Here is a 12,770-nt window from a genome sequence, read left to right on the forward strand (position 1 = left end):
TTATTATTCATGATAATTCAATTCTTGTTAATAAAAATGCAATAAAATTCATTCACAATCAGAGATAGAATAAAAATAATAGTTTTATTTTAATCCATTGTATTTATTTTTATAAACCTGAATTTAGAAAGTTATTTGATATTGTGATAAAAGCTTGAGGCAATTGATACGGTTGTCACTAAAATAAAAATAAATAAATAAAAATAAACACACAGGAGGATTTATTCGGTGAGAAAAAATAATAGCAAAAGTGATAATATAGTAATGATGAAGGGGATGATGATATTTTATCGTTAAGTTTTTCATTCCTTATCAAACGTCAAATAATTTTATTAATTATTGTGGACGTGTCTCAAGAAAGAACGATAATTGATTTTTAACACGGCTCAGAAATTTGTCGTGACTATGAAAAATAATGCTAAAGAAAATGTTCTGTAGAATATTGATAGTTGAAAAGTAATTAGAATCAGTTTTTTTTGTTAACTTTTATTATAGACAGTCATTTCATTTATTACTTTCTTAAATTTATTTTTGCACGATGTTCTTTTAGTTCAAAGGAAATTTCTTCAAACGACTCAAAATGAATTTTTTGGTGTGTTTTCATCGGAAATTTTATTATATTTAAACTAGCAGCCTTGCAGTCACTATGTAACTGCCGTGACTTGTGAACTATAACTAATTAAAATTTTACTTTATTAAATAATGACTTTCGTTGAATTGCACTGTACTTTCTTGAATATTGACGTTTTTCAAGATATAAGCTCATATATATATATATATATATAAATATATATATATATATATATATATATATATATATATATATATATATATAATATAATATATATATATAAATATATGAAAAATTGATGTGGGTACGGAGTAAGCTTATATCTTTAAAAATGTCAATAGTTCACAAAATATTTGTTAAATTGCACTGTATTTTCTTAAAAATCGGCAATTTGAAAGATATAAGCTCATCCCGATGTTACACTCATCAAGAGCTTTTGTTTGAGTACCCACATGCATTTTCATATATTTTTCATATATACATATATATAATATATATAAAAATATGAAAAAATTATGTGGGTACTCAAATGAAAGGTCTCGATGAGTATAATGCCGAAGTGAGCTTCTATCTTCAAAAATGTCAATAGTTCACAAAATATTTGTTTAATTGCACTGTATTTTTTTAAAAATCGGCAATTTGAAAGATATAAGCTCATCCTGATGTTACACTCATCAAGAGCTTTTATTTGAGTACCCACATGCATTTTCATATATTTTTCATATATTCATATATGTATATAAATATATATATATATATATATATGTTATATATATATATATATATATATATATATATATATATATATATATATATAATATAAATATATGAAAAATTGATGTGGGTACTTAAATGAAAGGTCTCGATAAGTATAATGCCGGAGTGAGCTTATATCTTTTAAAATGTCAATAGTTCACAAGATACAAGGTCATTTCTTAATTATGTATCTAGAGATAAAGAATTTTCGAATGCGGCCTAAATACTTATCATCATAAATTGACTATGTGTGAGAATGAAATGAAACCTTTAAAAGGCACAAATTAAAGTCAAGACCTTTGCAATGGCACTAAATTTTACAAAAAAAAACCGATTTTATCATATGACTATCCTGGAAACAAAATTTTTCTTTTTCTCTTCATAATATAAATTAGGGGTGTGCGAATAGTGTTTGCATAGAATCGAATCGATTATTACTATTCCATTTTTCTTTTAATATAACTTTTTTGTTGAAACAAATCCATAAAATTTTTCCTCATTTTTGTTTGAATATTATTCAAATTAAAAAAAATTTTTATAATGTTTATTTGCTAATAAAATGATCTATTGTCAAATAAAAATTCATAAGATAAACCATTTACTAAACACACTCTTCAATAACATTATTAAATTGACCCATCTCAAGTACCCGATCTTGTACATTAAATAATGACCCATTCGCTTCAATGATCCCGATTCAAGATTTCAAGTGGGAACTCAACCGGGTCACTGACAAACATCAGCAAGAAAAACTCATACGGAAGTTTAATTAAATCAATTATACTTCATTTTATATTTATCCTATTATTATTTATTTACATAATTTTCTTTCATTGCCCATTACGCTTATCACGTATCATTAGAACCCTATTTTCTTCCATTTTAATACCAACTTACCCCAATAAAAATTTCGTTTATTTTTTCGATTACGATCGCGGTGGGAGCTAATGAGCAATTACTTATATTTTTAACCCTTCGTCACTCGCGCCATGAGCAGATCGCCGCCTAACAACTACTCAGCCTATAGAGACTCACTATAGTGTGAGCGAGAAACTAAAAAAGACGCGAGTGACGAAGGGTTAATCGTTATCTCCAGATGACAATCACAGGTTTTTAATCGATCTTACGTCAGAAAGTCAAAGGAAATGAAAAAAGCCACCAATTAAATGTCTTTATTATAAAAAATTACTTTTTTTTTCTCTTATAAATTTATTTCTCTCTAATAGGATTTGTGACCGATTAGTTACTGCAGTTATAAAAGGTATAATTTATTTCAACAAAATACGAACAATATTTCAAATATTTAGTGACTAACAGATATTTATTTGTAGATACGGATAATTAGTGCTAACATATATCAATTTAACTCAACGGAATATTTATTTTAATATAGTTATAATCGGCATAATTCTATTATTTATGGTAGTAAAAATAATAATCTTTGTGGTGATAATTTTATTGTGCTTTGTGTAATATTCACCCGATGGAAAAAAAAAAAAAAAAAAGAATTCTATAAATATAAAATCTCATTTATCATGTATAACATCACAATACGAGAATAATAATATTAATTAATTCTGCGGTAGAACTATATAGAAAAAAATCTAATTTTAATTTTAATGTTTATTTGAAACCAAATGAAATAAAAAAAAAAAAAAGAATATGAAGATTGAAATAGAAGTGGCTGTTGCTGTGATGAAGAAAAAAATAAATTGAATAGAAATGTCAGTAGCAATTGAACGAGTTGTCATATTCGAGTTTCCAGAGAAACAATTTAAAATTTTATTTGTTTCTAGTAATAAAAAAATCATTAGTGGTAATATAAGAATCGATGACGATTTTAAATTGCAAAATTTTAGAGCTTATGAAAAATATTACGTTATTTTTTTTTATTTTTAATGAGAAATTATACCAATTAAATATTTTAGGCACTTCTCAGATGTACGTTAAATTTAATGAATAATAATAATGATACTTAACAGTGAAATAATTCGCAAATTGGATGATTTTAAATTAACTTTAATCTTCTGAAGTGAAATTCTGAGGTAAATTATCTATTTTTTTATCGAATAATAATAAAAATTAGTACATAGATTTTTTTTTTTTTCAATTTTTAGAAGTATTATTTTTTGATACATTCTCTTTATAATTATTTATTTGTTAGAAAATTAAAAAATTGCCTTTAGATAATTTCAGTGACATTAAAGTAATTAATTTCATTTAATTATATGTACTTAGTAACATTAATAATTGATTATTATTTAAAAACAAAATTATCTTTATGAAAATTTAGTTTTTTGTCCAAAAAAGTCAAATTTTATTGAAAAATATGATTAATATTTAGAAACAAGCTGAAGATAAATTATTTGGAGTATTTGTCAGTATTTTAGCATACGAAACTTTTTTCAGCTAAATAAACATTGATCATTATTTAAAATTAAAATTATCTTTATGAAAATTTGGTTTTTTGTCCAAAAAATTCAAATTATATTGAAAAATATGATTAATATTTACAAACAAACTGGAGGTAAATTATTTGGAGTATTTGTTATTATTTTAGCATACGAAACTTTTTTCAGCTAGATAAACATTTACTTTAGTTTAAAAACTCTGTACTCGAATGTTTTTTTGAATTGAACTCTGGAATCACTCGGCTAAAAAAAAAACTCCAGATTTACTTTGTACCCGAAATGTTTTATTTTTTGATTCTGGTACTCCGAATAATATAAGTGAAAATTTACTCCCGATTTTTTACAGTGTAATAATAATAATAATGTATATTTAATATATGAAGATCGGTGTTTTTAATTTTAATAAATCAAAGATAGTTAATATTATAAGCCAGACTACCCGATCCAAATTGTTGGAGAATGACTAATTTTTCATTACTATTTGTTCATCATAATATTTTATCGGTATGAGGTCTCATACCATCAGAGAAAATTTAGGTGAAGATAACAATTAAAATTTGTTTTGACAATTATTATTAGAGAAAGATGTAATTTTTTACAAAAAAAAAAAAAAATAATAATAATAATTTTCATAAAATATTAAAACCTTTGGTAGAATAAGACATTTACTCGAACCGGAAGATCGAATAATGAATATCGCGGAAGATAAAAAATGATAGCGGAAATCGTATCGAGGACGAAGAAGAAAAAAATTAAGAGAAGAAAAGTCTTCGAGGGAGTAGATTGTTATGATATCGGCTGACTGTTACAGTTACAATATAATATCACATTTTTTTTTATATAACTTATATATACCAGCAATTGTCAGCCGACAACGAATACGCGTATCATGATTGTGGGGGCCTGATAAATCGGCGTCTCGCGTACGCGCCGTGTGAGCGCCGCGACGCGCGATTCAACCTCTAGTATCGCACTGACGCGCGTGCTGTTTCCTTCGTCACCGAGCAGCTTGTATTTATATTTACACTCGTAGTTCTATCCGGATTTTTTTTATCAATTATTATTCAACATTAACAATAGTGTTATTTGACAATAGTATTTAATTGTCTTGTTTTGTGAATTTTTTTGTTGGTTCCATAAAAAAAAAAAAAAAAAGAACATTTATTCCATTGTGATATTTTATTCCGGTGAGTACTTTTTGAGTTCTAAATTTGAAAAAGTATATTTCTTTATTGATTATTAAAAAAAAAATTGTTAATAAATTCCAAAAAAAATTGCGTTATTTTTACGCATCGTTAACCGATGGTAAAATGAATTTTTATTTTCATTATAATTGGAGAATTATTGTGGTAAAATATTAAATCCCAGTGGTACAATTACATGCTTGTTTTTGTGGCAATAATATGTTTTAATTGATCAGCCGGAATAGCGGAAATAGCGGAACAAATGTTGGCTGACCGCGTACACTCGTAACCACTTGTCTCGTAAAAAGTAACAAATTTTTTTATTTTTTACATAAAAAAACTAACTTTGATTCAAGAGAAATAAATTTTAAATCAAAAAATTTTTCTGAAGAATTTTTTGAATTAATCAAAAAATTTTTTTTTTACTAATTAAAATTTATTCAACCCAAAAAAAAAATTTTTTTTGTAATGAACCCGTTGAGGACACACGGGATCCAGTGGACTCTACTCAGCAAAACAGTTCTAATTCGTTTCCTATGTGATGTATTGACTTATAATTGGCACCAAACTTTAATATAACATTTCCTCTAAATATCTTACTAGTTATTTTTAATTTCTAATAATTTAAAAATACTGAAAAATCGTTTAGAAAAAAAACTTCCGAAATTGAGTATTTTTTATAAAAAAGTCGCAGAAATTTTGATTTTTACGATATCGAAAAAAACCGACGCCATTTTATTCGGAAAACAATATATTTTAAGGAAAAAAATCAATATTTGATGAAGTTTGAAAAAAATATATTTATTCTGAAGTTTGAAGTTACGAATTTCGTTCAGTCGCTTAAAATGAGAATAAGACACTTAAAAATGAAAAATAATGTAGAAAGATTTAGTTTTTTGTCATAAAACTCTTTTATTATAATTATTACAATAAAAAAATAGAAATATCTTGAAGAATATTAATGAAATCAGTCGTAAATGAGACTAAGGCTCATTTATAAATCTCCTTCTAAATTTAAAATTGCCTCAAAGTTCGCCTGCGGTCCACTTGACCCCGTGTGTCCTCAACGGGTTAATCAAATTAATATTTTAGTTAATGCCCTCGAAATATTTACTGCAAAAATTTTTAGACTCAAGATAATATATTTTTAAAAAAAGATCGTTTCATAAAAAGTGATCTCTTATCGTTTTGTACAGCAAAAAAATATTTTCAAGTATCAATTACATTAAAATTAGGTTCTATGAACCGTCAATATAATTTACATATTCTATTAAAAAAATTAAATTCTTAATTTATGTATTAATGCATTAATTAAATAATCGGAGTTTCAAGACTCAATTTTTCTGAAACCTCCAGATTATTGCATATTCACACGAACCGAGTAGTGGTACTATAAAAAGCTAAAAAAAATGAAAAACTAAATTAAAAAAAAGACAGAAGAACAGAGGTTCTCTTCTCGTTTCGCCACTTTCGTATTATTTTTTCTCCCTGTTAGTACCAAGTGCAAAGCACGAGTGAAAGTAGATCGTGCTAGGGACAGAGACGGGAATAAAATAATTTTTCTTTTTATTTGGTTAATCTATAAATTGAAATCTACCCCACGGTACTCGACAGTTGAATAAAATTGATTAACCCTGATTTTTCATATTTCACTTTCTCTTTTTCGGATTATTATTTTTAATGCGTTGGTGAAATATTTATTCCATTGATGGAGATAAGATTACATTTTATGTATATTAACTAGAATTCGTTAGTTAAATTTACACACGAAATTTTTTTTTATTTTTAACAAATCTTTCATCTCTTTTCTATACATTTTTTACATTAAATTTTTAATATTTCACAAACTTTTCATTTAATAATTGAGAATAATTTCTTTTTCATCTCGTAATTTAATTGAATCTTGATTAAATTTATTTCGAAAAATTTTGTCATATTATTATATATTTCTGGGGTCAAATAGGTTCAAGGAATAGCATTCGTTTATAAATTTGTATTTATATATTAATATATAGATAGGATATAACGCGGCTATTCATCACAAAAGCGCTTGCAATTCTTGAGGGATCTTCACGAAACTCAATACACTTATTCTTCGGGTAAATACTTTAAACGAGTTTGAAGATGAGTAAAATCGAGCGATTGGTTTAGAAATTTATTTTATTTATTTAATTTTTCTGCCAAGGCAAATAGCCGAATGACAAAAGTATACATAAGTTTATAATAAAGTGCACGTGTAACAAAGTTTAAAATAAGAAACAGATAGGATCAATTTTATGAAGCTTTATGATTTTAAATGATTTTAATAATAAAGATATAATCTTTGAAATATAATTATGAGGGTCTGAAAAGGTAAATGTGGAAATGCTTGAATAGTTAAGTGTTTAAGTACAAATTTATAATAATTTAGTGATGCAAATTTCAGGTAAACTTTTGATTTTTATGAAATTGTGACCCTTTGAAGTTTTAAAAATAGCGAAAATTAGGATTTCAGTGACTTTATAAATAATTTTGAATAATTTTTGACTGAGAAGAAGTACCTAAAAATTTTAGGTTCGAACAATTTATTTCCATTTCAGCAGCCGAATGACCGTTCTTTTAATTTTGAAATTGGTTTAATTTGTTTTAGGTGAAGTAATTTAAAAAAATATTAGAATTTTATTATAACACGCTCTATGATACGTGTATGAAAAAATACATGAATGTATAAATAAAAAATAACAAAATAGAACGAATTGATTTTAAAAAATCATTTCTTCCGGGTACCGGAAGGCTGTGTTTTTTTTTTATTTATTTATTATTAAATCTATAAAGTTATTAAAAATCCCTTTTGAATTTAATGTCGTGATAAAGTATGTAGGTTTATATTTTCGTGAGTCATCTAGTCCCAAGCTTGTCACGGTTTGATTAATCGCGATAATGGTCGTATTAAAATTATTTTAACAACAACGATCTGTCAATTTATTATTCATTTCCGCTTTAAATTTAAAATAAATATTTAATTAGTTATTAAACTCACTTTAATTAAGAATTTTTTGAAATTTTGATTTATTTTTTTTTTAATTAAAAAAAGTTGGAGAGTTCTTTTTGGAGAATTTTTGGAAATTTAATAATAACAATAATAATGATTGTAGTAAAGTTTTTTATGATTTAACCCAAATAACTGAGTAGAGTATGTAAAGTGTCGGAGTAACGATGACCGATAATACTAAAACCGTAAATACAATCTATGACGGGTGATTAAAATAATAGTATGACGAATGTGCAACTCCGCTTGCGGATTAATTAATTACAACAATATACATCTGAGAAGTGCTTAGTTTATTTGTTAGTTTCTCAATTCTGAAAATAATAATAATAATGTATGGATAAAAATAATTATGCAGATTAATTATGAAATTAAAATTTAAATAAATAGTCTGCAATCAATCGGTCGCAGATGAATTTTTTCATTCACAGTATTCATAGTAACTTTTTATTTCCAGTTTCAAATCAGATTCAAAACTCAAATAAACGATTTATTGCTGCATGCTATCACAAATATTTAACTTGTCACCGTTTATTTTTTATCTATTCTTTTAATATTTTTCATTTAATATAATACCAACTGGAAAATATTTTTAAAATGCAAATACATTTTATCACCCACTGAATATAATAGTTGCCTTTTATTACTTAACTTTTATATACACTGTGTACTATGCGTATTTTTATTTTTTATTTACATATGTATAGCGACAATAAAAGAATAATAATAAAAAAAAAATATATTTTTTTCTCTTATTCTCTATGAATAGACCTAGCGAATGTTACATGTTCATGGTGATTCGCTCTTTGAGATAATAAATTTAATATCCTGATAAATATTTATTCTTTTAACCACTGAGAATATTTTTTTAATATCCGACTGTTAAATGGTTTTTATGGATTTCAAACTTTATTTCTTTGATTTTTTTTTTTTTTTTAGTAATTATAATATTACGAATATTAACAACTACCTGTTTTAAAAATTTTCTTTTGAATCACAGTAATTTAAATTGACAAATCAATGAGAATTTTTTTCAAATTTATAATTTTTCAAAAAACAAATTGTAGCAATGACATTTTTTTTTACCACAAATTGATAGTAATTATATTAACTGGAATTCAATAGAACAATTTTTTTTAATTGCACGTACTGGCAATATTGTTTTGATTGAGAAAAATAGGTTAATCTTAAATCAATAATTTTGTAGTTGAATTTTAGTACAAAGTATTGTACAAGCTTATTAAAAATATAAGTACTTAAAATTTTTCATTTTATTTTAAATAATTTTCTTAAAAATAAATTTCTTGAATTTTTAGTAATTAGACGAAAAAAAAATGATTGTTATATTTTAAATGTAAAATGATAATTATTATTATATTAGACGGTATTGAAGATTTTATCAGTTATTTTTAAAATTACACAATTAAACAAAAATTTTTTCATAGCTATTTTAAAAATATGTGATTAAAATATCGATTTAAATGTAATTATTGACTTTTATGCTGGTGTCACGATCAATAACCAATGTTCTGTAATTACCAATATTTCATGGTTATATCGTAATTCATTTACATATAATTATAATAATTAAATCTATATAACATGGGACTGAGTAGCTTTGTACATAGCTTTAATTGGTATATATTACACTGATAGAAGGATTCCTTAACATTTAAGAAGATTTCTTTGTATTTAAGAAATTATTTCTTAGTATTTAAAAAATATTTCTTTGTATTTAAGAAATATTTCTTAAATACTAAGAAATATATATATTTTTTAAATACTACGAAATATTTCTTAAATATTAAGAAATATTTTTTAAATACTAAAAAATGATGTTTAAGAAATGATTTCTTAAATACAAAGAAATCTTCTTAAATAATAAGAAATCCTTCTATCAGTGTACAGTGACATTTACTCTTTAGTTAGTTACAAAGTAACACAGTAATTATTTACCACAAAAATAGAAATGAATTATATTTTACTTGATAGTATCACTTACGACTTACACAGTAAAAAATTTTTCGTAATTATAAAAAAATAATTATTTTTCGGCTTTATAAAAAAACAAACAATTTGGATACACACATGGAAAAAAATAAATATTAAATGCAACATGATGCAGTCTTGGTAAATAAATATGATGAAATCATCTTGCAGCGACATGATTTGTCATGTTTCGGCTACGTTACAATCATGTTGCGGTAGCATGAGAAAAATCATGTCAGCATTTGATCGTCATTATCATGTGTGGAATGTAAAAATAAATAGTCACGCTAATTGTGTAAAGAACCTTAATCTTTTACCTCCGATTGTACCTTGTCTATCGATAAAAAAAAGGCTTGAATTATGTTGCAACAAGACACTTAACTTGAAAATAATAACAATTAATAATAATTTAATTACTTTTATCTCAAACCAAAGCTATTGACAATTAAAATTGTATATAATTTGAATAAACAAAAATATCATTCACAAATTGTATAATTCGATGATTTACTCTTATTTTCATCTGCAGTATTATAAATCCTAAAAAACCTAGTTACTTTATAATAAATAATGTTTTTAAAGCATAAATATTTTGTTACTGCAGCTTAATTTTGTGCTATTAAGGCTACATGAAAATCATGTTGCTGTCACATGATTTTTCTTATGCTACCGCTACATGATGGTCATGTAACCGAAACATGACAAATCATGTGGCTGCAACATGATTTCATCATGTTCATTTAGCAAGACTGCATCATGTTGCATTTACAATTTATTTTTTTCCGTGCAGAAAAAAAATTAATTTGACTTTAAATAATTTTTTTTTAATTCAAGAAATTTTTCAAGCACTTGAAAGAATTTTTAAAATTTTTTTCCGCGACGTAAAATACTTTCTTGAATTATAAAATCTTGGATTGAGGAAAGAAAAAATTATTTGGCTAGAAAATTTTCTATTTTCACCAAATATTAGAATTAATTACATGAAGATCGGCACAAAAATTAAATTTCATTAAAAAATTAAAAAAAAAAATTTTTCATCTTAAAAAAAAAATTCTGCAGCAATGTATAAAATAGAACTTAAATAAAAACGCGTCAATAATTATAGTTTAAAAAAAAATGAAATGAAAAAAAAAAAATGACAACATGTGATCTTTATTGTATTTTTGCTTCCAATCAAATGGATGTGTTGTTAGATAATTTTCAAAGTGTGACATTTGATGTGTAGGCGTCGTAGTCGCATTGATAATGTGTGACATGGAATGCCACATATGCTGTATATATATAGGTATCAGAAATAGAATATCGTGTGATGTGTGTATTCCACGGCCTAACACACAACAAATGTCCTGATATATCTATTGTGTATTACTATTACCATTATGTGGTATTGACGTTATTTCCTCAAAGCAAAGTTATTATTGTTTCCTCAAGAGATTTAATGTCAATTTGGCGCAGCTCGTTATGCTACTCAAACAGTAGTTTGCCCGTTTTAGTTGGTACGCTGGTCGCTCTGAGCCGTCGAATTGAGTCAGCATCATTTTAGCTGTAATAATCGCACGTCGATACTACAAGGCATATTTCATTTATATTCGATAGATTCATTATTCTTGTTAGACCGGAAATCGCCGCTAGTAATATCCGTTGCTTTACATGTTAAACGTCGTCAAACGAGACCTTTATCTAATCATTTTTTCTCTAACATAAATATGCATTAACCTTACTCATAAATTACTATTATTGTTACTGATAGTAAAAATTTGATTAATTTTTCATCAATAAAAATTTTTTATATTGGTCAAGGTAAACATTTTTTTCAGTTTCAAATCTTAGTTTAATTTTTTTTAAAGTTTTGAACTAATTCGATATGAATTAAAAATTTTTTTCGGGGTGAAAATGTATAATTAAATTAATTAAATAAATAAATAAATCCTTTGAAATTTATAAACTAATTTATGATTCATATTTATCTCCTGGCGATCAGTAATAAAGCTTCTACTCAAATATTAGCTTTAATTGAAAATAATTTCATGGACTGGCAGCAATTTATTTACTCAAATAAATTACTGACCAGCTTTGAATATAATACGTATTTACAAATAACTTTCCCCTGAGATCTCTATATTTACTTTAATACTCTGTTTGAATTTAAACACTTTTCAAGGATTAATAATAAGCCTCTTAGTCTTAATGGAATTCAAATTCTTTTTATCTTTAACTCGCTGTAAATTAAAAGAATCCTGGAAAAAATAGAACCGAAAAAAATTTTAAAGTTATGAAAAATTAATATTATTTTACATTATTTCAAATTTTTGAAATAATAATAATAATTATTATTATTTTTATTTTTATTTTTATTTTACAATAATTTTAATGAAATAATATGAATTTTTCATAACTTCAAAATTTTTTCCGGATCTATTTTTTTCAGGTTTATTTTTTCCGGTCTATTTTTGCCGATTACCAAATTAAAACGTAAGTCAATTATTGTCTTTTTTTCATATAAGTAAGGTGTGTACAGGTATTAAGACATTGTTGCCCGAAAATTCCCAAAAATTTGTATTTTAAAGAAAATGTATTTAAATAACAATTTGAAAACTTTTTGATTAAATTGAACTATTTTTTGCACGCCTTATAAGCAAAGCGGATGAGGTTGTGCTCTACACTCGCCTTACAGAAATCAAGCGATTTCTTGAACTAAAATTGTCCCTATTTATTTTCTACCGCACTTGTAAAACAATATTTACACATAAATGTCATGGAAAAACACTAGTTTCAACACTTATGACATTTTTAAAAGAAATTTTGCTTTTTGAATAAATAAAAAAAATGTT

The 12,770-nt window shown here is 25.0% G+C and overlaps 1 protein-coding gene across 7 annotated transcripts in view; it reads left to right on the plus strand.

Annotated features, from left to right (window-relative positions):
• Positions 1-12,770, plus strand: part of LOC123265694 (tachykinin-like peptides receptor 99D) — a 128,747-nt gene that overhangs the window by 6,530 nt on the left and 109,447 nt on the right. For 4 of the 7 annotated variants that reach the window (XM_044729551.1, XM_044729554.1, XM_044729552.1 and 1 more), the window contains exon 1: positions 4,650-4,925. The exons of 2 other annotated variants lie outside the window; for them this stretch is intronic. The gene's annotated coding sequence lies outside the window, so the exon portion shown is untranslated. Of the gene's footprint in view, positions 1-4,648; positions 4,926-12,770 lie in introns of those variants that run through there. One more of the 7 variants, XM_044729558.1, reaches the window with a different exon arrangement.

Source organism: Cotesia glomerata, linkage group LG5, assembly GCF_020080835.1.
Source record: "Cotesia glomerata isolate CgM1 linkage group LG5, MPM_Cglom_v2.3, whole genome shotgun sequence".
Lineage (NCBI taxonomy): Eukaryota > Metazoa > Arthropoda > Insecta > Hymenoptera > Braconidae > Cotesia > Cotesia glomerata.